The sequence below is a fragment of the Salvelinus namaycush genome, chromosome 3 (assembly GCF_016432855.1).
Source record: "Salvelinus namaycush isolate Seneca chromosome 3, SaNama_1.0, whole genome shotgun sequence".
Taxonomy (NCBI): Eukaryota; Metazoa; Chordata; class Actinopteri; order Salmoniformes; family Salmonidae; genus Salvelinus; species Salvelinus namaycush.
This window is the reverse complement of record NC_052309.1, coordinates 3584633-3610053: the sequence shown is the minus strand read 5'-3', so window position 1 is coordinate 3610053 and position 25421 is coordinate 3584633.

The window sequence follows — 25421 nt, the reverse complement described above, 5'->3', positions numbered from 1 at the left end:
GGACTAAACACGCACCCCTGAGGGGCCCCCGTGTTGAAGGTCAGTGTGGCAGATGTGTTGTTGCCTACCCTTACCACCTGGGGGCGGCCCATCAGGAAGTACAGGATCCAGTTGCAGAGGGAGGTGTTTAGTCCCAGGGTCCTTAGCTTAGTGATGAGCTTTGAGGGCACTATGGTGTTGAAAGCTGAGCTGTAGTCAATGAATAGCATTCTCACATAGGTGTTATTTTTGTCCAGGTGGAAAAGGGCAGCGTGGAGTGCAATAGAGATTGTGTCATCTGCGGATCTGTTGGGGCGGTTTGCGAATTGGATTGGGTCTAGGGTTTCTGGGATAATGTCCACACCACACCAGTGATAAGGGTTAGAGGTCAGTGATAAGGGTTAGAGGTCAGTGATAAGGCTTAGAGGTCAGTGATAAGGGTTATAGGTTAGAGGTCAGTGATACGGGTTATAGGTTAGAGGTCAGTGATAAGGGTTAGAGGTCAGTGATAAGGGTTATAGGTTAGAGGTCAGTGATAAGGGTTAGAGGTCAGTGATACGGGTTAGAGGTCAGTGATAAGGGTTGTAGGTTAGAGGTCAGTGATAAGGTTTAGAGGTCAGTGATAAGGGTTACAGGTTAGAGGTCAGTGATACGGGTTATAGGTTAGAGGTCAGTGATACGGGTTATAGGTTAGAGGTCAGTGATAAGGGTTAGAGGTCAGTGATAAGGGTTATAGGTTAGAGGTCAGTGATAAGGGTTATAGGTTAGAGGTCAGTGATAAGGGTTAGAGGTCAGTGATAAGGGTTATAGGTCAGTGATAAGGGTTAGAGATCAGTGATAAGGGTTAGAGGTCAGTGATAAGGGTTAGAGGTCAGTGATAAGGGTTAGAGGTCAGTGATAAGGGTTAGAGGTCAGTGATAAGGGTTATAGGTTAGAGGTCAGTGATAAGGTTTAGAGGTCAGTGATAAGGGTTATAGGTTAGAGGTCAAGGCTCGCTCACTTTAGATTGGCATGGACTTCATCTTCACCATTGAGGTCAGTTCCTGTTTTGTCACATTGTCCCGCCTCCGTTGCCTCACCCTATATTGAAAACAAAATAAGATTAATATTGACATGTTTAAATTCACTTTGCTATAGAAACTGTGTATTACAGTGTGCCTGATTTAGAGTAGGATAACAGGTGTAAGGATCTTATTATATGAGATAGAGGACACCAGGACCAGATAAATGGTATATTATCTCACCACATGAGGACTGATAGAGAGGAGACCAGATAAATGGTATATTATCTCACCACATGAGGACCGATAGAGAGGACACCAGATAAATGGTATATTATCTCACCACATGAGGACCGATAGAGAGGACACCAGATAAATGGTATATTATCTCACCACATGAGGACCGATAGAGAGGACACCAGATAAATGGTATATTATCTCACCACATGAGGACCGATAGAGAGGACACCAGATAAATGGTATATTATCTCACCACATGAGGACTGATAGAGAGGACACCAGAACCAGATAAATGGTATATTATCTCACCACATGAGGACCGATAGAGAGGAGACCAGATAAATGGTATATTATCTCACCACATGAGGACCGATAGAGAGGACACCAGGACCAGATAAATGGTATATTATCTCACCACATGAGGACCGATAGAGAGGACACCAGGACCAGATAAATGGTATATTATCTCACCACATGAGGACCGATAGAGAGGACACCAGATAAATGGTATATTATCTCACCACATGAGGACCGATAGAGAGGACAGCAGATAAATGGTATATTATCTCACCACATGAGGACCGGTAGAGAGGACACCAGGACCAGGATGATGCCAGCGAACAGGGCCAGTAGAATCAACAGACTGCCACCATCTTCCGCTGAGCCTAGAGTAGACAGAAGAGAGAGAACAGTTCTAGAATACATTCTGTTCTCCTGTCCACTGGATCAGACGACACGGCGTACAATGTTCTGTGTTTTGGATTTGTTTTTATTATTATTAGTATATTATTTTCTTAAGCGCCTCTCGGTGTGAAGCTTTACAAATGAAATGTATTATCATTACAAATGATTATTAGAACAGTTAGAGAAGAGTTAGATCTGTTAGGATTTGTGGTAGAAAAATAACAACTGAGGTACAGTACCAGACAAACGTTTGGACACACCTACTCATTCAAAGGTTTTGGAAAAGCATTCCAGGTGAAGCTGGTTGAGAGAATGCCAAGAGTTTGCAAAGCTGTCATCAAGGCAAAGGGTGACTACTTTGAAGAATCTCAAATTTAAAATATATTTTGATTTGTTTAACACTTTTTTTGTTACTACATGATTCCATATGTGTCATTTCATAGTTTTGATGTCTTCACTATTATTCTACAATGTAGAACATATTAAAAATAAAGAAAAACCCTTGAATGAGTAGGTGTGTCCAAACTTTTGACTGGTACTGTATATAGAGACTGATGTATAGAGAGACTGATGTATATAGAGACTGATGTATATAGAGACTGATGTATATAGAGATGTATATAGAGACTGATGTATAGAGAGACTGATGTATATAGAGATGTATATAGAGACTGATGTATATAGAGACTGATGTATATAGAGACTGATGTATATAGAGACTGATGTATAGAGAGACTGATGTATATAGAGACTGAAGTATAGAGAGACTGATGTATAGAGAGACTGATGTATATAGAGACTGATGTATATAGAGACTGATGTATATAGAGACTGATGTATGAGAGTATAGAGAGATGATGTATAGAGAGACTGATGATATAGAGACGATGATGTTATAGAGACTGAATTATAGAGACTGATGTATAGAGAGACTGATGTATATAGAGACTGATGTATATAGAGACTGATGTATATAGAGACTGATGTATATAGAGACTGATGTATATAGAGACTGATGTATATAGAGACTGATGTATAGAGAGACTGAAGTATATAGAGACTGAGTATATATAGAGAATGATGTGTCTCTTCATTCAGATGTAACTTCCCTCTGGAGGGAAACACATGTAATGCCAGTCAAATAGAGTGTTCACCCAAACATGAATATACTGAGAGCTACACACACAGACACCCATATGTGGACTGTGGAAGTTGAACCTTTTATTTTCATAGTTGTGTATTGTTCTGTACAATGTTTGTGTGCTGAAATAAAATAAAACTGTATTTCCACAAGATGGAGGACATCTGGCAACAGCAGATAAAAAAACATCTGGCAGGACAGCAGAGATCTGATACTAAACATTAAATTATTTGTCTTTTTGTCGTTCTCTCTTCTCTCTCTCTCTCTCTCCTTCGTCTCTCCTCTCTTGTCCTCTTCTTCCTTCTCCTTCTCTCCTTCCTCTCTCTCTTCTCTCTTTCTCTCTCCTTTCTTGCTTCTTTCTCTTCTTTTTTTCTTCTCTCCTTCGCTTCTCTCTCTGCTTTTCTTCTCTCTCCTCTCATCTCTCTCTCCTTCTCTTCTCTCTTCGCTCTCTCTCTCTCTCTCCTTCGCTCTCTCTCTCTCCTTCTCTCTCTCTCTCTCTCCTTCGCTCTCTCTCTCTCTCCTTCGCTCTCTCCCTCTCTCTCCTTCGCTCTCTCTCTCCCTCTCTCTCTCCTTCGCGCTCTCTCTCCCTCTCTCTCTCTCTCCTTCGCTCTCTCTCTCTCTCTCCTTCGCGCTCTCTCTCTCTCTCCTTCGCGCTCTCTCTCCCCCTCTCTCTCCTTCGCTCTCTCTCCTTCGCTCTCTCTCTCTCTCTCTGTCTCTCTATCCATCTCTCTCGCTCTCTCTCTCTCTCTGTCTCTCTATCCATCCATCTCTCTATCCATCCATCTCTCTCTCTCTCTCTCTCTCTCCTTCGCTCTCCCTCCCTCCCTCCTTCATTCTTCCCCGCTCTGCCATCTCAGCACTCTCTGCCATGGAAAACAGAAAGAGAATCCAGCAGGTAGAAAGAGGAGCAACGACGTACATCACGCTGTCCTGGTTCAGACCAGGCTAACTGACTAGTGTCCTGTCCAGGGGGTGTACTGTACATCAAGCTGCCCTGGTTCAGACCAGGCTAACTGACTAGTGTTCTGTCCAGGGGGTGTACTGTACATCAAGCTGCCCTGGTTCAGACCAGGCTAACTGACTAGTGTCCTGTCCAGGGGGTGTACTGTACATCAAGCTGCCCTGGTTCAGACCAGGCTAACTGACTAGTGTCCTGTCCAGGGGGTGTACTGTACATCAAGCTGTCCTGGTTCAGACCAGGCTAACTGACTAGTGTCCTGTCCAGGGGGTGTACTGTACATCAAGCTGTCCTGGTTCAGACCAGGCTAAACTGACTAGTGTCCTGTCCAGGGGGTGTACTGTACATCAAGCTGCCATGGTTCAGACCAGGCTAACTGACTAGTGTCCTGTCCAGGGGGTGTACTGTACATCAAGCTGTCCTGGTTCAGACCAGGCTAACTGACTAGTGTCCTGTCCAGGGGGTGTACTGTACATCAAGCTGCCCTGGTTCAGACCAGGCTAACTGACTAGTGTCCTGTCCAGGGGGTGTACTGTACATCAAGCTGTCCTGGTTCAGACCAGGCTAACGACTAGTGTCCTGTCCAGGGGGTGTACTGTACATCAAGCTGCCCTGGTTCAGACCAGGCTAACTGACTAGTGTCCTGTCCAGGGGGTGTACTGTACATCAAGCTGCCATGGTTCAGACCAGGCTAACTGACTAGTGTCCTGTCCAGGGGGTGTACTGTACATCAAGCTGCCATGGTTCAGACCAGACAACAGGAGATAGACTAGTGTCCTGTCCAGGAGATAGACTAGTGTCCAGTCCAGGAGATAGACTAGTGTCCTGCTACAGCAACAGGAGAGACTCCTGCTCTACGGTACGTTCTGTCTCAGATAGGGCTAACTACTACAGAAACAGGAGAGAGACTCCTGCTCTACGGGACATTCTGGCTCAGACAGGGCTAACTACTACAGAAACAGGAGAGAGACTCCTGCTCTACGGGACATTCTGGCTCAGACAAGGCTAACTACTACAGAAACAGGAGAGAGACTCCTGCTCTACGGTACGTTCTGTCTCAGACAAGGCTAACTACTACAGAAACAGGAGAGAGACTCCTGCTCTACGGGACATTCTGGCTCAGACAAGGCTAACTACTACAGAAACAGGAGAGAGACTCCTGCTCTACGGTACGTTCTGTCTCAGACAGGGCTAACTACTACAGAAACAGGAGAGAGACTCCTGCTCTACGGTACGTTCTGGCTCAGACAAGGCTAACTACTACAGAAACAGGAGACTCCTGCTCTACGGTACGTTCTGTCTCAGACAAGGCTAACTGTTACAGAAACAGGAGAGAGACTCCTGCTCTACGGTACGTTCTGTCTCAGACAGGGCTAACTACTACATAAACAGGAGAGACTCCTGCTCTACGGTACGTTCTGTCTCAGACAGGGCTAACTACTACAGAAACAGGAGAGAGACTCCTGCTCTACGGTACGTTCTGTCTCAGACAGGGCTAACTACTACAGAAACAGGAGAGAGACTCCTGCTCTACGGTACGTTCTGTCTCAGACAGGGCTAACTACTACAGAAACAGGAGAGAGACTCCTGCTCTACGGTACGTTCTGTCTCAGACAGGGCTAACTACTACAGAAACAGGAGACTCCTGCTCTACGGTACGTTCTGTCTCAGACAAGGCTAACTACTACAGAAACAGGAGAGAGACTCCTGCTCTACGGTACGTTCTGGCTCAGATAGGGCCTACTTACTCTCTGACTTGGTGTTGGCTGTAGAGGGGTCTGCGTCCGTGTCGTTGTAGTCGACAGGGAATGTTTCTTCAGTAGGCTCGGCAGTACTACCTGTAGGATTTACAAAGACCTGTTAACAACACCTCAGACCGAGTAACTGTAGTGAGAAAGTAGAGTCTATTCAAACACTGTGCTGGGTTTAATAAAGGTCCAGTTGTAGACAGTTCACAAAGTCTAAAAACAAATATCCATGCAGCCCAGCAAACCAACACTGCTTCTGTGAGAGTTCCCAGAACATTCGTTAGGTTGCAGACAATGTTCTCATAACACAAAAAACTGATAATACAATGTTTATATAAAACATTCACCTAATGTTGCAAGAACGTTCTCAGAACACATTCAGTCTGTTCTTATTAGAAGTTTCATAGTTGTGAACAGTCTTGAACATTGTAAGTTGTGGCATGGAACGCTTGGGAAGTTGTGGGACAGTCTGGTGGACATTGTGGAACAGTCTGGTGGGAACATTGTGGGGACAGTCTGGGGGAACATTGTGGACAGTCTGGTGGAACATGTGGGAAAGTTGGTGGGAAAATGTGGGACAGTTGGTGGGAACATGTGGGGACACTGTGGGAACATGTGGGAACAGTCTGTGGGGAACATCTGTGGGAAACAGTCTGGTGGGAACAGTGTGGGGAACAGTCTGGTGGGAACATTGTGGGGGACAGTCTGGTGGGAACATTGTGGGAAAGTCTGGTGGAACATTGGGGAACAGTCTGGTGGGAACATGTGGGAACAGTCTGGTGGAACATTGTGGAACAGTCTGGTGGAACAGTGGGACGTCTGGGGGGGAACATTGTGGGACAGTCTGGTGGGAACAGTTGGTGGAACAGTCTGGTGGGAACAGTCTGTGGGAACAGTCTGGTGAGAACATTCTGTGGGAACAGTCTGGTGAGAACATTGTGGGGACAGTCTGGTGAGAACATTGTGGGGACAGTCTGGTGAGAACATTGTGGGGACAGTCTGGTGAGAACATTGTGGGGACAGTCTGGTGAGAACATTGTGGGGACAGTCAGTGGGAATGTGGGAACATTGTGGGACGATGTGGACTGTGGACATGTGGGAACAGTTGGTGGGACATTGTGCGTCGGTGGGAACTTGTGGGACATCTGAGGTGCAGGAACAGTCTGGTGGGAAACATTGTGGGGACAGTCTGGTGGGACATGTGGGGACATCAGTGCAGTGGGAACAGTCTGGTGGGAACATTGTGGGGAACAGTCTGGTGGGAACATTGTTGTGGAACAGTCTGGTGGAACATTGTCGAGGGAACAGTCATGGTGGGAACATTGCTGGGACAGTCTGGTGGGAACATTGTGGGAACAGTCTGGTTGGGAACATTGTGGGAAACAGTCTGGTGGGAACATTGTGGGAACAGTCTGGGGGAACATTGTGGGAACAGTACTGGTGGGAACATTGTGGGGACAGTCTGGTGGGAACAGTCTGGTGGGAACAGTCTGGTGGGAACATTGTGGGAACAGTCTGGTGGGAACATTGTGGGGACAGTCTGGTGGGAACATTGTGGGAACAGTCTGGTGGGAACATTGTGGGGACAGTCTGGTGGGAACATTGTGGGGACAGTCTGGTGGGAACATTGTGGGAACAGTCTGGTGGGAACATTGTGGGAACAGTCTGGTGGGAACATTGTGGGAACAGTCTGGTGGGAACATTGTGGGGACAGTCTGGTGGGAACATTGTGGGAACAGTCTGGTGGGAACATTGTGGGAACAGTCTGGTGGGAACATTGTGGGAACAGTCTGGTGGGAACATTGTGGGAACATCACAAAAGATCAACTGTCCAGTTGTGTGGATGATTATACAATCTTTATTTTAGGGTCCAAAAAGCATTCAACTGATGTTACAAGAACGTTCCCAGAACATATGTTTTACGTTCTTTAGATATTCCTAAAACATTTATTTGCAGCTTCATTAAATAGTACCCGCAAAACACCAGTCTCAACGTCAACAGTGAAGAGGCGATTCCGGGATGCTGGCCTTCTAGGCAGAGTTGCAAAGAAAAAAAAACATATCTCAGGACTGGCACAAAAAAGAAGATATTAAGATGGGCAAAAGAACACAGACACTGGACAGAGGAACTCTGCCTAGAAGGCCAGCATCCGGAGTCGCCTCTTCACTGTTGACGTTGAGACTGGTGTTTTGCGGGTACTATTTAATGAAGCTGCCAGTGAGGACTTTGAGGACGTCTGTTTCTCAAATAGACACTCTAATGTGACTTGTCCTCTTGCTCAGTTGTGCACCGGAGCCTCCCACTCCTCTTTCTATTCTGGTTAGAGCCAGTTTGCGCTGTTCTGTGAAGGGAGTAGTACACAGCGTTGTACGAGATCTTCAGTTTCTCTATATACATCAGTCTCTCTCTATACATCAGTCTCTCTCTATACATCAGTCTCTCTCTATACATCAGTCTATATACATCAGTCTCTCTATATACTTCAGTCTCTATATACATCAGTCTCTATATACATCAGTCTCTATATACATCAGTCTCTCTATACATCAGTCTCTCTCTATACATCAGTCTCTCTATATACATCAGTCTCTCTATATACTTCAGTCTCTCTATATACTTCAGTCTCTATATACATCAGTCTCTCTATACATCAGTCTCTATATACATCAGTCTCTCTATAAACCTCTTGCATTTCTCGCATGGAATAGCCTTCATTACTTCATTACAAGAATAGACTGATGAGTTTCAGAAGAAAGTTATTTGTTTCTGGCCATTTTGAGCCTGTAATCGAATCCACACATGTTGATGCTCTGGATTAAAACCTGTTATGGCTGCAAGGGGCAGTATTGAGTAGCCAGTTAAATCGTGCCCATTTCAAACGGCCTCGTACTCAATTCTTGCTCGTACAATATGCATATTATTATTACTATTGGATAGAAAACACTCTCTAGTTTCTAAAACCGTTTGAATAATTTCTCTGAGTGAAACAGAACTCATTCTGCAGCACATTTCCTGGACCAGGAAGTGGAATGTCAGAGAAAATCGATGCTCTGTTCAAACTTCCTGCTATACATGGGCATGATACGTAAGAGTCTACGTACACTTCATTACACCTTCCCCGGTTGTCAAGAGGCGGTGAGAGAAGAAATTTCATGTTTATCTTGGTCTGATGGTGGAATTAAGGTCTTTTGTATGACCGTGACCGTCCATTTCCTGTTTCTGGGAGCGCGCGAAAGGGGACATGGATTTGCCTTCGTTTAGCTGTCGTATGGACGACAACATCTTCCGGTTTAGATTTTATTTGATACATGTGACCATATCATCGTAAAGTATGTTTTTTCAATATAGTTTAATCAGATTATTGAATTTTTTCGGGAGTTTTGCCGTGTTCCGTTCGCTGACTTTGTTGACGTTGGAGAGAGATCCGTTGCCACTGGCAAGTGCCCATGCTAATCAAGATGGAAATTTGCCGTTTCCAGATCCAAACAAACGACTGTTCTGGACAAAGGACACCTTGTCCAACATTCTGACGAAGATCACAAAGTAAGAAACAATTTATGATGCTATTTCTAATATCTGTCGTGCATGTGAACGGTCGTGGGCGCCCAAGTGTTTCTGGCTATGTGGCTACGTAATATAACGCTATATTGTTGTTTTCGCTGGTTAAAACACTTGATAAATCGGAAATATGTTTGGAATCACAAGATGCCTGTCTTCAATTGCTGTACACTAATTGTATTTTTCAGAAATGTTTTATGATGAGTAATTAGGTATTTGACGTTGGTTGTCTGTAAATATTATGGCTGCTTCTCTGCAATTTCTGATTGTAGCTGAAATGTAAACTATGATTTATACCTGAAATATGCAAATTTTCGAACACAAAACATATACTATACAATAAATATGTTATCAGACTGTCATCTGATGAAGTTGTTTCTTGGTTAGGGCTATTTATATCTTTTATGGTCGAATTTGTGATAGCTACTGATGGAGTAAAAAACTGATGGAGTAAGAAAAGTGGTGTCTTTTGCTAACGTGTTAGCTAATAGATTTACATATTGTGTCTTCCCTGTAAAACATTTAAAAATCGGACATGTGGCTTGATCACAAGATGTGTACTTCATATGCTGTATTGGACTTGTTAATGTGTGAAAGTTAAATATTTAAAACAAATATCTTTTGAATTTCGCGCCCTGCACTTGAGCTGGATGTTGTCATAAGTGTACCGGTGTCGGGCTGCACCCCAAACAGGTTAACTGAGCTGGTCTTGGGTCATTGATAAGTCATTGTTTCAACTCAGCCTTGAAATGCGTGGACAGAGTCCAGGAGCCAATATGATTTGTCATTCCTGTAGAGTATCTTCTGTTTCCAGAAGGTGTCAAAGTTATCAATAAAAGTGACTCCAGCAGAGCTACAGTAGTCTTTCAGCCAGATGTGTAATGCCAGCTGTCTGCTGTATCGTTCACACCCGCGGCCCAACGATGGAACTGGACCTGAAAGTCTGTTTTTTGGAGTCTTTCAATGCTAAAATCAGTTCCTTAAAATTAATTTTAAGATGTTCCGAGCGAGCTCTCCTGCTGTCGTTTAACCCCATATGGACTACGACAGTGTCAGCTCCCGCCATCTGTGGTAGAACAGTCGGAAGCAGCCTTGTTATGTCCTGTACTCGTGCTCCTGGGTAGCACAGGGTTTTCGCCTTGGGGACCGAGATGTTTCTCACCATAGAGCTGCCTATGATGACAGCTGGTGATGTTGAATGGGCCGGTCTCTCAGGCAGCCTCAAGGTCTGGTGAGGGTGGGGAGCTCCGAGGATCTGAACCAAGGTAGAAGCATACAGAGAGGGAGACAGAAGCCGCGAGAACGAAGACGCAGGTACCTCCGGATCGATCCTTGAATGGTAAGCCTCCAAGTAAGAAGGCGCCGGAACCTCTGGATCCAGTGCGGCAAAGCCGTTTCTGGTCTATGATCCAGGGGGGGGGGGGGGACTCAACATCTCCAAGGGAGACCCCTGTCACCGGTTTTCTTCCGGGATGAAGAGAGAGACCAAAATGCGCGTGCTGGGCTAGTGTTTCAACTGTTTAATTAGACGAATAAACGGTAACACAATACAAGTAACAAAATAACAAATGTGAAAACCGAGACAGCCCTATCTGGTGCAGACAAAAACACAGAGGACAGGAAACAATCACCCCACAAAATCCCAACACAAAACAAGCATCCTATATATGATTCCAATCAGGGACAACGATTGACAGCTGCCTCTGATTGAGAACCATATTAGGCTGGACACAGAAACAGACAAACTAGACACACAACATAGAATTCCCACCCAGCTCACGTCCTGACCAACACTAAACAAGCAAAACACATAAGAACTCTGGTCAGGACGTTACACCCCCGTTGCCAGAGGACGCTTTCTTCGACTTCCACGGAGATTGACGATCTCCCATAGTTGGTGGTCAAGATCAGCTCCGTTCTCCAGGGAAGGGGGAGATCCCTTCGGGGATGGAACCTGTTGAGCACCGGCAGGATGTGGAGAGCCGAGACGGCGGTGAAACTTCCACCAGACCAGAGCGAACGTCCGGACTTACTGGGGTGGAAGAAAAACAAAACGTATGCGGGCGTGGATTCCCCAGTAGCTTGTGTAGGTGAGCTACCTGCTTGCTAAGAGTAGCCCCTTCGCCCCTGTAGTCCTCCGCAAGCAAGCAGTTGTTACATTGAAAGTCAGCGCGGTCTACATTGTCCCGGAACAAAGCAAATTAAACACAGCTCCTGCAGCGCTGGAAACATTCAGTAGCGACCTCCATTTGAGGCCGCCGAGCCAGCTAGGCTAGCTGTGCTTCCATGTCTCTCCTCCTATGTGGAATCTGGCAGGATCCCGGACAAACAGCAGCATCACGGTAATTTAGCCCAACAGAGTCGCAGGATCCCGGACAAACAGCAGCATTCACAGCATTTAGCCCAACAGAGGCGCAGGATCCAAAATAAAATACAAGTAGATAAAAACACTGTCAGCTTTACAAAAATAATAAACCGAGGTCTCTCGTTCAGCTTTCGGAGTTTCAACAGTGTTCAACAACAAACAAACGTTGCGCTCAGATGACGTCAGTATTAGCTTCGCAGTGAAACACCAGAAGAAGAAACAACATAGCAGCCTGATGCAAATTAGTTTCACAAACTATTCTGCCTATTAATCATTAGTAAACAGTTAAAATAGATTAGCTATCCTAAACGATGGTAGCTGTATCAAGCTTACCTGACGTTTTTGGTATTTGAGTATTACTAGGATCCCCATTAGCCGAGCTTGCAAAAGCATCAACTTCACTCTCCTGGGGTCATGAAACATGAAACATGACATAAATACATAGTACATGAACATTAGGTCAAGGACTGATAACATACATTCAAATGTCACACTAGTCTACATATCAGTGTCATGTCCACAACGATGGAGCAGCAGACCAAGCAATATGTGAGAGGATTCATTCATATACAGGTAAATAAGGAGATGGATTCTATTACTTGTTTTACTGTTATTGGTGATATTTCCATGTTGGGATAGTTGTTCACTGAATTGCTATCACTAGTTCCTCTACAATGTAAACAAACGTCTCGTGCTTGGTGGAATGCGCTATCAAGTGATACTGCCAGCTAGGCAGCAATCAGCTAGGCCTTTGGATTGGGACACAGCCAAAGTCATTTGGAGAGCCACTGGGCAGCAGTACGCAATGTACCCTGGACTGAACAGGCAGAAAAATAGGAGAAAATGTGGTGGACCCTTTGTTAAATTACAAATGTCTCCAGGTATGACTATCGTAAAAAAAAAAATATGATCGCTAACTAGCGTTTTCATAGTAAAAGAAGGGCATAAAGAATATCCCCACAATGTTCCCACAACTTAATGAAACATTCTGAGAACCTAAGAAGAATCAGACTGAATGTGTTCTGAGAACGTTCGTGCAACATTAGGTGAATGTTTTAATAAAAACATTGTATCATCATCAGCATGACTGCGACAGTTTTTATGTTGTAAGAACTTTGTCGCAACCTAACGAATGTTTGGGGAAACTTCAATTGAGACTATTTAGGGTTGCTCACATTCTGTGAACATTAGGAAATTCATTACAGGACTTTTTTTACTATATATACAGCATATGTGATCAAAAAACATTATTTTAATTGTTTTTGGGAGTTATCCCTCGAATGGTTAGAATAAAACCTAACTACACTTTAATGGAATCTTAGCTAACTGTTCTGGGAATGTTCAGGTTTGCTGGAAGGTCCTGATCTAAAGTAGTGCACTATATAAGGGAATAGGGTGCATTTGGACAGACTGTATTCCACCGTCCATGACCAGCCTGCAGCAGGGGGCTCCAGTCATCCACTGGCTGTCTGGGTCTGATTTCGTCTCTGGCTCTCACCTGCAGCGGGGGCGTGGCTGCTAGGGCCATCAGTTACAAACAGGGGGCTGGTCGTAGACTCCACATGGAGGGGGAAGGAGGAGTGGAGAGAGCAGAGAAGGATAGAGAATAAGGGGAGGGGGGTGAGATAGAGTATAGGGGGAGGGGAGAGAGAAGGAGTGGAGAGAGAAGAGAGGGATAGAGAATAAGGGGAGGGGCGTGACATAGAGATATAGGGGGGGGGGGGTGAGTAGAAGATGTATATGGGAGGGGATGAGATAGAGTGATAGGGGGGAGGGGTGAGATAGAGATATAAGGGAGAGGGGTGAGATGGAGAATATAAGGGGAAGGGGTGAGATAGAGTGTATAGGTGAGGGGTGAGAGATGTAGGGAGGGTAGTAAGTATAGGGGTGAGGGCGTGAGATAGAGGATATAGGGGGAGGGGGTGAGATGGAGATCATAAGGGGTAGAGGGAAAGGGGGGGGAGATAGATGTATAGGGGGAGGGGCGTGAGATAGATGTATAGGGGGAGGGGGTGAGGATGGGATATAGGGGGAGGGGTGAGAGAGAGTATAGGGGTAGGGGTGAGATAGAGATAGAGGGGAGGGGGTGAGATGGAGATATAGGGAAAGGGTCTTACCTCTATGATCACTGTACTACCTGTTATTAGGTAACACCAGACAGACAGACAGACAGTCTTACCTCTATGATCACTGTACTACCTGTTATTAGGTAACACCAGACAGACAGACAGACAGACAGACAGACAGACAGACAGACAGACAGACAGACAGACAGACAGACAGACAGACAGACAGTCTTACCTCTATGATCACTGTACTACCTGTTATTAGGTAACACCAGACAGACAGACAGACAGTCTTACCTCTATGATCACTGTACTACCTGTTATTAGGTAACACCAGACAGACAGACAGACAGTCTTACCTCTATGATCACTGTACTACCTGTTATTAGGTAACACCAGACAGACAGACAGACAGTCTTACCTCTATGATCACTGTACTACCTGTTATTAGGTAACACCAGACAGACAGACAGACAGTCTTACCTCTATGATCACTGTACTACCTGTTATTAGGTAACACCAGACAGACAGACAGACAGTCTTACCTCTATGATCACTGTACTACCTGTTATTAGGTAACACCAGACAGACAGACAGACAGTCTTACCTCTACGAAGATGAAACATGGGATGATGGAATAACTGCGCTGTGTGTTGTCAGAAGCCATGTTGTCTCAGCCGGAGACAGATCCTCAGTCTAGGATCCTCAGACAGATCCTCAGTCTAGGATCCTCAGACAGATCCTCAGTCTACAAGAGGAAAAGGACGAGATTGTTAATATCCACAAATATTGGACTCCATTCTGATTCCGATTCCTGGAGTCGGGAATTAATCTCAAGACATAAGCTGATTGGACAAGACAAAGAGGTACAAAACACATTCAGACAGGATAGAGGGGTGATGATGGGTGGAGGAATACAGGACAGGAAGAGAGGTGATGATGGGTGGAGGAATACAGGACAGGAAGAGAGGTGATGATGGGTGGAGGAATACAGGACAGGAAGAGAGGTGATGATGGGTGGAGGAATACAGGACATGAAGAGAGGTGATGATGGGTGGAGGAATACAGGACAGGAAGAGAGGTGATGATGGGTGGAGGAATACAGGACAGGAAGAGAGGTGATGATGGGTGGAGGAATACAGGACAGGAAGAGAGGTGATGATGGGTGGAGGAATACAGGACATGAAGAGAGGTGATGATGGGTGGAGGAATACAGGACATGAAGAGAGGTGATGATGGGTGGAGGAATACAGGACATGAAGAGAGGTGATGATGGGTGGAGGAATACAGGACAGGAAGAGAGGTGATGATGGGTGGAGGAATACAGGACAGAGAGGTGATGATGGGTGGAGGAATACAGGACAGGAAGAGAGGTGATGACGGGTGGAGGAATACAGGACAGAGAGGTGATGATGGGTGGAGGAATACAGGACAGGAAGAGAGGTGATGACGGGTGGAGGAATACAGGACAGAGAGGTGATGATGGGTGGAGGAATACAGGACAGGAAGAGAGGTGATGATGGGTGGAGGAATACAGGACAGGAAGAGAGGTGATGACGGGTGGAGGAATACAGGACAGGAAGAGAGGTGATGACGGGTGGAGGAATACAGGACAGGAAGAGAGGTGATGATGGGTGGAGGAATACAGGACAGGAAGAGAGGTGATGATGGGTGGAGGAATACAGGACAGGAAGAGAGGTGATGATGGGTGGAGGAATACAGGACAGGAAGAGAGGTGATGATGGGTGGAGGAATACAGGACAGGAAGAGAGGTGATGATGGGTGGAGGAATACAGGACAGGAAGAGAGGTGATGATGGGTGGAGGAATACAGGACATGAAGAGAGGTGATGATGGGTGGAGGAATACAGGACAGGAAGAGAGGTGATGATGGGTCGAGGAATACAGGACAGGAAGAGAGGTGATGATGGGTGGAGGAATACAGGACAGGAAGAGAGGTGATGATGGGTGGAGGAATACAGGACAGGAAGAGAGGTGATGATGGGTGGAGGAATACAGGACAGGAAGAGAGGTGATGATGGGTGGAGGAATACAGGACAGGAAGAGGGGTGATGATGGGTGGAGGAATACAGGACAGAGAGGTGATGATGGGTGGAGGAATACAGGACAGGAAGAGAGGTGATGATGGGTGGAGGAATACAGGACAGGAAGAGAGGTGATGATGGGTGGAGGAATACAGGACAGAGAGGTGATGATGGGTGGAGGAATACAGGACAGGAAGAGGGGTGATGATGGGTGGAGGAATACAGGACAGGAAGAGAGGTGATGACGGGTGGAGGAATACAGGACAGGAAGAGGAGAGAGAAGAGAACAGAGATCTGACATGACTGAGTGATGTGATAACTAATGTGGCAGATAATGAGCTAAAGAGATCTGACATGAGAGAGGCTGTGATTGATTCCACACACACACACACACACACACACACACACACACACACACACACACACACACACACACACACACACACACACACACACACACACACACACACACACACACACACACACACACACACACACACACACAGAGATGAGAGGAAGTGCCTCATACCTCCGTCTGTTGTTATACAACTGGTGGGTCTAATCCTGAATGCTGATTGGTTATAACCCCATTCCAGCCAGTGTCTATTCCACAAGTTACCACCGGGTAAATCTATGACGTTAAAATGCCCAGCCAGACAATGTATAGACTTGTAAAACTGTAAAAAGCTTTTAGACATTATCTCCCATTTCTTTTAGACTAGCAATTGGTTTCCAACAGCGGATATTTGTATAAACCTTGCTGTCTGTCTCTCCGACATTTGTAACATTGTTTCAATATTGAAATTGGATCTCCAGCTGTCTCATAGTAATGAACGTGTCGGGGTCGGGAGTCGAGAGTCGGGGGTCGGGGGTCGGGAGACGGGGGTCGGGAGTCGGGACAAGAGAGAGAGAGAGACAGGCAGCGTATCTCACCAGTCGAAATCATGAATCAGCATAATTTTTATGGATCTATACACAAATAATTGTTGGCTGTGTTGTTGGCTGTGTTGTTGGCTGTGTTGTTGGCTGTGTAGTTGACTGTGTTGTTGGCTGTGTTGTTGACTGTGTTGTTGGCTGTGTTGTTGGCTGTGTTGTTGGCTGTGTAGTTGACTGTGTTGTTGACTGTGTTGTTGACTGTGTTGTTGGCTGTGTTGTTGACTGTGTTGTTGGCTGTGTTGTTGACTGTGTTGTTGACTGTGTTGTTGAATGTGTTGTTAGCTGTGTTGTTGGCTGTGTTGTTGGCTGTGTTGTTGACTGTGTTGTTGAATGTGTTGTTGGCTGTGTTGTTGGCTGTGTTGTTGGCTGTGCTGTTGGCTGTGCTGTTGGCTGTGTTGTTAGCTGTGTTGTTGGCCGTGTTGTTGGCTGTGTTGTTAGCTGTGGTGTTAGCTGTGTTGTTGAATGTGTTGTTGGCTGTGTTGTTGGCTGTGTTGTTGGCTGTGCTGTTGGCTGTGCTGTTGGCTGTGTTGATGGCTGTGTTGTTGGCTGTGTTGTTGACTGTGTTGTTGGCTGTGTTGTTGGCTGTGTTGTTGACTGTGTTGTTGGCTGTGTTGTTAGCTGTGTTGTTGGCTGTGTTGTTAGCTGTGTTGTTGGCCGTGTTGTTGGCTGTGTTGTTAGCTGTGTCGATGGCTGTGTTGTTGGCTGTGTTGTTGACTGTGTTGTTGGCTGTGTTGTTGGCTGTGTTGTTAGCTGTGTTGTTGGCTGTGTTGTTAGCTGTGTTGTTAGCTGTGTTGTTGGCCGTGTTGTTGGCTGTGCTGTTAGCTGTGTTGTTGGCCGTGTTGTTGGCTGTGTTGTTAGCTGTGTTGTTAGCTGTGTTGTTGGCCGTGTTGTTGGCTGTGCTGTTAGCTGTGTCGATGGCTGTGTTGTTGGCTGTGTTGTTGACTGTGTTGTTGGCTGTGTTGTTGGCTGTGTTGTTGGCTGTGTTGTTAGCTGTGTTGTTGGCCGTGTTGTTGGCTGTGTTGTTGGCTGTGTTGTTGGCTGTGTAGTTGACTGTGTTGTTGGCTGTGTTGTTGGCTGTGTGGTTGACTGTGTTGTTAGCTGTGTTGTTAGCTGTGTTGATAGCTGTGTTGTTGGCTGTGTTGTTGGCTGTGTTGGTGGCTGTGTTGTTGGCTGTTTTGATAGCTGTGTTGTTGGCTGTGTTGTTAGCTGTGTTGTTGGCTGTGTTGTTAGCTGTGTTGTTAGCTGTGTTGTCGGCTGTGTTGTTGGCTGTGTTGTTAGCTGTGTTGTTGACTGTGTTGTTGGCTGTGTTGTTGGCTGTGTTGTTAGCTGTGTTGTTGGCTGTGTTGGTGGCTGTGTTGTTGGCTGTGATGTTGGCTGTGTTGTTAGCTGTGTTGTTGGCTGTGTTGTTAGCTGTGTTGTTGGCTGTGTTGTTAGCTGTGTTGTTGGCTGTGTTGTTGGCTGTGTTGTTGGCTGTGTTGATAGCTGTGTTGTTAGCTGTGTTGTTGGCTGTGTTGATAGGTGTGATGTTGGCTGTGTTGATAGCTGTGTTGGTGGCTGTGTTGTTAGCTGTGTTGTTGGCCGTGTTGTTGGCTGTGTTGATAGCTGTGTTGTTGGCCATGTTGATGGGTGTGATGTTGGCTGTGTTGATAGCTGTGTTGTTGGCTGTGTTGTTGGCTGTGTTGATAGGTGTGATGTTGGCTGTGTTGATAGCTGTGTTGGTGGCTGTCTTGTTAGCTGTGTTGTTGGCCGTGTTGTTGGCTGTGTTGATAGCTGTGTTGTTGGCCATGTTGATGGGTGTGATGTTGGCTGTGTTGATAGCTGTGTTGTTGGTTGTGTTGATAGCTGTGTTGTTGGCTGTGTTGTTGGCTGTGTTGTTGGCTGTGTTGATGGCTGTGTTGATGGGTGTGATGTTGGCTGTGTTGATAGCTGTGTTGTTGGTTGTGTTGATAGCTGTGTTGTTGGCTGTGTTGTTGGCTGTTTTGATAGCTGTGTTGTTGGCTGTGTTGTTGGCTGTGTTGTTGGCTGTGTTGTTGGCTGTGTTGTTGGCTGTGTTGTTTGCTGTGTTGATAGCTGTGTTGTTAGCTGTGTTGTTGGCTGTGTTGATAGGTGTGATGTTGGCTGTGTTGATAGCTGTGTTGGTGGCTGTGTTGTTAGCTGTGTTGTTGGCCGTGTTGTTGGCTGTGTTGATAGCTGTGTTGTTGGCCATGTTGATGGGTGTGATGTTGGCTGTGTTGATAGCTGTGTTGTTGGCTGTGTTGTTGGCTGTGTTGATAGGTGTGATGTTGGCTGTGTTGATAGCTGTGTTGGTGGCTGTCTTGTTAGCTGTGTTGTTGGCCGTGTTGTTGGCTGTGTTGATAGCTGTGTTGTTGGCCATGTTGATGGGTGTGATGTTGGCTGTGTTGATAGCTGTGTTGTTGGTTGTGTTGATAGCTGTGTTGTTGGCTGTGTTGTTGGCTGTGTTGTTGGCCGTGTTGTTGACTGTTTTGATAGCTGTGTGGTTGGCTGTGTTGTTAGCTGTGTTGTTGGCTGTGTTGTTGGCCGTGTTGTTGGCTGTTTTGATATCTGTGTTGTTGGCTGTGTTGTTAGCTGTGTTGTTGGCTGTGTTGTTGGCCGTGTTGTTGGCTGTGTTGTTGGCTGTGTTGTTAGCTGTGTTGGTGGCTGTGTTGTTGGCTGTGTTGTTAGCTGTGATGTTGGCTGTGTTGATAGCTGTGTTGGTGGCTGTGTTCTTAGCTGTGTTGTTGGCCGTGTTGTTGGCTGTGTTGATAGCTGTGTTGTTGGCTGTGTTGATAGGTGTGATGTTGGCTGTGTTGATAGCTGTGTTGTTGGCTGTGTTGTTGGCTGTGTTGTTGGTTGTGTTGCTAGCTGGGTTGTTGGCTGTGTTGATAGCTGTGTTGTTGGCTGTGCTGTTGGCTGTGTTGTTGGCTGTTTTGATAGCTGTGTTGTTGGCTGTGTTGTTGGCTGTGTTGTTGGCTGTGTTGTTGGCTGTGGTGTTGGCTGTGTTGTTGGCTGTGTTGTTAGCTGTGTTGTTGGCTGTGTTGTTGGCTGTGTTGTTGGCTAGCTCCTCTGAACAGAGGAGTGAGCACATTTTCTATGCCAAGTGAAATCGCACCTCATTAGCTGATTGTTAAAGATGTGTCCAAATAAATGTCTTTAGAAAACAGTTTAAACAAATGAAAATGCAGCTAATTTGCTGTTTTCCTGGCTGCACTGTGTGACGTGACTGTGTTAGCCAAAGTTGGCTAGCCAGTATGGCAATGTAACATTTAGAACGAACGACTGGGTCGCGTCCAAAGATACAGAACAAAAAGACAGAGTCGTGTCTGGGTCGTGTCTCTGGCAACCGAACCGACTGAACGAACAGCCAGCTGGCTTGGGTAACAACCTTAGATTTGTGTCGGGACTATATCTCGTGGAAGGATGAATTAGTAAAGTTTATTAAAATATGCCAATCATTATCTGAATATGTTGGTAACTCGTTGTATAAAAGTGATAATGCCCTGGAAGCCGGTGTTTGGAGGATATATTGGCACGGTTTACCTAAAAACACCCATGTTAATATATCCTCCAAACACCATCTTCTATGGCATTATCACTTAATTGTCACACTAAAACAAACACACTGTGATGATTGCAGTAAACGAGTCTCTTAATGTCTACAGATTAAACTACATCCACAGGTCTGAGTCTCTTAATGTCTACAGATTAAACTGCATCCACAGGTCTGAGTATCTTCATGTCTACAGATTAAACTACATCCACAGGTCTTAGTCTCAAAATGTCTACAGATTAAACTAAATCCACAGGTCTGAGTCTCTTAATGCCTACAGATTAAACTACAGCCACAGGTCTGAGTATCTTAATGTCTACAGATTAAACTACATCCACAGGTCTGAGTCTCTTAATGTCTACAGATTAAACTACAGCCACAGGTCTGAGTATCTTAATGTCTACAGATTAAACTACATCCACAGGTCTTAGTCTCTTAATGTCTACAGATTAAACTACATCCACAGGTCTGGGTATCGCAATAATTTTTCCATGGCAAAAATGAAAACACGAAGCAGACCATTTTCTTTGGTCCTTTACAAACCTGCTGCATATACAATATTGTGTGCTATAGCTTGGGAAATAACCTCTCTGGGCTAGGGGTCAGTAGTAAACAAGAAAAACAACGAATGTGACTCTGGATGACAACATAATGATGTTTGTTTCCAACATCAGGGCTGTTTTTCCTAAAGAAGTTAAATCTGCTTTGTGTTTTGTTTCCTTGCCACGATACTAACTTGTATCGCGATATACACCAGAGCACCCACACACACACAATACCTGTCTGTTGTCCCACTAAAACACACACACAGGAGAGAGTTCTGTCTGTTGTCTCACTAAAACAAACACACAGGAGAGAGTTCTGTCTGTTGTCCCACTAAAACAAACACACAGGAGAGAGTTCTGTCTGTTGTCTCAGTAAAACAAACACACAGGAGAGAGTTCTGTCTGTTGTCCCACTAAAACAAACACACAGGAGAGAGTTCTGTCTGTTGTCCCACTAAAACAAACACACAGGAGAGAGTTCTGTCTGTTGTCTCAGGAAAACAAACACACAGGAGAGAGTTCTGTCTGTTGTCTCACTAAAACAAACACACAGGAGAGAGTTCTGTCTGTTGTCCCACTAAAACAAACACACAGGAGAGAGTTCTGTCTGTTGTCCCACTAAAACAAACACACAGGAGAGAGTTCTGTCTGTTGTCTCACTAAAACAAACACACAGGAGAGAGTTATGTCTGTTGTCTCAGTAAAACAAACACACAGGAGAGAGTTCTGTCTGTTGTCTCACTAAAACAAACACACAGGAGAGAGTTCTGTCTGTTGTCTCAGTAAAACAAACACACAGGAGAGAGTTATGTCTGTTGTCTCAGTAAAACAAACACACAGGAGAGAGTTCTGTCTGTTGTCCCACTAAAACAAACACACAGGAGAGAGTTCTGTCTGTTGTCCCACTAAAACAAACACACAGGAGAGAGTTATGTCTGTTGTCTCAGTAAAACAAACACACAGGAGAGAGTTCTGTCTGTTGTCCCACTAAAACAAACACACAGGAGAGAGTTCTGTCTGTTGTTCCACTAAAACAAACACACAGGAGAGAGTTCTGTCTGTTGTCCCACTAAAAGCCTTTTTATCTGGGTTGAGTCGACACTCGTGGTGATCTATGATTCTATTACCTCTACGGAGTGCCGTTCAATAGCCTCTGCTTCAGTTTCACGTTGTATTAGTCATGTGTACGAGATACAGGTGGTATTCACCATCCAACCAAATGCTTACTTACAGGTTCCTTCTCGACAATGCAACAACAATAAGACAAAATAAAAATTATGAACATAAAGTAAATGTCTCAGTAGAATAGAATAAATATTTTAGCGTAAGTATAATACAGGAAGGTACAATTTATAGTCCAATATTTACAATCTATAGTCCAATATTTACATGTGTACTGGGGAAGGGGGGGTTGTGGTGTGTATGCTGCATATATATATATACTGTATATATATATGTGTGTGTGTATCCGTGTGTGTGTGTGTGTGTGTGTGTGTGTGTGTGTGTGTGTGTGTGTGTGTGTGTGTGTGTGTGTGTGTGTGTGTGTGTGTGTGTGTGTGTGTGTGTGTGTGTGTGTGTGTGTGTGTGTGTGTGTGTGTGTGCCAAGGTGAAGAGAATCAGAGCAGGTGGTCAGTCCAGTTCAAGTGTTCAGCAGTCTGATGGCTTGCAGATAGAAACTGTCTCTGAGCCTGTTGGTATCAGACCTCACGCTCCGATACCATCTGCCCGACGGTAAGGGAGAGAACAGCTCGTGGCATGTGGCGTCCTTGATGATGCTGCATTCCTTCCTCAGGCAACGTTTCGAGTAGATGTCCTGGATGGGTGGGAGCACGATCCCAGTGATGTACTGGGCTGTCTTCACTACCTGCTGGAGGGCGTTGTGGGCGTGTACAGAGAGATTCCTATACCGAATCAAGATGTTCTCGATGGTGCATCGGTAGTATTTGGAGAGGACCCGGGATGGCATGCCGAAATTTATATCCGCCTTAAGAAGTAGAGATTCTGGTGCACCCTCTTCACAAGAGTGATGGTGGTGTTGGTCCATGTCAAGTCCTCTCCCCTGTAACTATACTTCAGGTGTTGGTCCATGTCAAGTCCTCTCCCCTGTAACTATTCCCCAGGTGTTGGTCCATGTCAAGTCCTCTCCCCTGTAACTATACTTCAGGTGTTGGTCCATGTCAAGTCCTCTCCCCTGTAACTATTCCCCAGGTGTTGGTCCATGTCAAGTCCTCTCCCCTGTAACTATTCCCCAGGTGTTGGTCCATGTCAAGTCCTCTCCCCTGTAACTATTCCCCAGGTGTTGGTCCATGTCAAGTCCTCTCCCCTGTAACTATTCCCCAGGTGTTGGTCCATGTCAAGTCCTCTCCCCTGTAACTATACCCCAGGTGTTGGTCCATGTCAAGTCCTCTCCCCTGTAACTATACCCCAGGTGTTGGTCCATGTCAAGTCCTCTCCCCTGTAACTATTCCCCAGGTCCTTCCTCTCCCCTGTAACTATACCCCAGGTGTTGGTCCATGTCAAGTCCTCTCCCCTGTAACTATTCCCCAGGTCCTTCCTCTCCCCTGTAACTATTCCCCAGGTGTTGGTCCATGTAAAGTCCTCTCCCCTGTAACTATTCCCCAGGTCCTTCCTCTCCCCTGTAACTATTCACCAGGTGTTGGTCCATGTCAAGTCCTCTCCCCTGTAACTATTCCCCAGGTCCCTCCTCTCCCCTGTAACTATTCCCCAGGTCCTTCCTCTCCCCTGTAACTATTCCCCAGGTCCCTCCTCTCCCCTGTAACTATTCCCCAGGTCCTTCCTCTCCCCTGTAACTATTCCCCAGGTCCCTCCTCTCCCCTGTAACTATTCCCCAGGTCCTTCCTCTCCCCTGTAACTATTCCCCAGGTCCTTCCTCTCCCCTGTAACTATTCCCCAGGTCCTTCCTCTCCCCTGTAACTATTCCCCAGGTCCTTCCTCTCCCCTGTAACTATTCCCCAGGTCCTTCCTCTCCCCTGTAACTATCCCCCAGGTGTTGGTCCATGTCAAGTCCTCTCCCCTGTAACTATTCCCCAGGTGTTGGTCCATGTCAAGTCCTCTCCCCTGTAACTATTCCCCAGGTGTTGGTCCATGTCAAGTCCTCTCCCTTGTAACTATTCCCCAGGTGTTGGTCCATGTCAAGTCCTCTCCCCTGTAACTATTCCCCAGGTCCCTCCTCTCCCCTGTAACTATTCCCCAGGTCCTTCCTCTCCCCTGTAACTATTCCCCAGGTCCTTCCTCTCCCCTGTAACTATTCCCCAGGTCCTTCCTCTCCCCTGTAACTATTCCCCAGGTCCTTCCTCTCCCCTGTAACTATTCCCCAGGTGTTGGTCCATGTAAAGTCCTCTCCCCTGTAACTATTCCCCAGGTCCTTCCTCTCCCCTGTAACTATTCCCCAGGTGTTGGTCCATGTCAAGTCCTCTCCCCTGTAACTATTCCCCAGGTCCCTCCTCTCCCCTGTAACTATTCCCCAGGTCCTTCCTCTCCCCTGTAACTATTCCCCAGGTCCCTCCTCTCCCCTGTAACTATTCCCCAGGTCCTTCCTCTCCCCTGTAACTATTCCCCAGGTCCCTCCTCTCCCCTGTAACTATTCCCCAGGTCCTTCCTCTCCCCTGTAACTATTCCCCAGGTCCTTCCTCTCCCCTGTAACTATTCCCCAGGTCCTTCCTCTCCCCTGTAACTATTCCCCAGGTCCTTCCTCTCCCCTGTAACTATTCCCCAGGTGTTGGTCCATGTCAAGTCCTCTCCCCTGTAACTATTCCCCAGGTGTTGGTCCATGTCAAGTCCTCTCCCCTGTAACTATTCCCCAGGTGTTGGTCCATGTCAAGTCCTCTCCCTTGTAACTATTCCCCAGGTGTTGGTCCATGTCAAGTCCTCTCCCTTGTAACTATTCCCCAGGTGTTGGTCCATGTCAAGTCCTCTCCCCTGTAACTATTCCCCAGGTCCTTCCTCTCCCCTGTAACTATTCCCCAGGTGTTGGTCCATGTAAAGTCCTCTCCCCTGTAACTATTCCCCAGGTCCTTCCTCTCCCCTGTAACTATTCACCAGGTGTTGGTCCATGTCAAGTCCTCTCCCCTGTAACTATTCCCCAGGTCCCTCCTCTCCCCTGTAACTATTCCCCAGGTCCTTCCTCTCCCCTGTAACTATTCCCCAGGTCCCTCCTCTCCCCTGTAACTATTCCCCAGGTCCTTCCTCTCCCCTGTAACTATTCCCCAGGTCCCTCCTCTCCCCTGTAACTATTCCCCAGGTCCTTCCTCTCCCCTGTAACTATTCCCCAGGTCCTTCCTCTCCCCTGTAACTATTCCCCAGGTCCTTCCTCTCCCCTGTAACTATTCCCCAGGTCCTTCCTCTCCCCTGTAACTATTCCCCAGGTCCTTCCTCTCCCCTGTAACTATTCCCCAGGTGTTGGTCCATGTCAAGTCCTCTCCCCTGTAACTATTCCCCAGGTGTTGGTCCATGTCAAGTCCTCTCCCCTGTAACTATTCCCCAGGTGTTGGTCCATGTCAAGTCCTCTCCCTTGTAACTATTCCCCAGGTGTTGGTCCATGTCAAGTCCTCTCCCCTGTAACTATTCCCCAGGTCCCTCCTCTCCCCT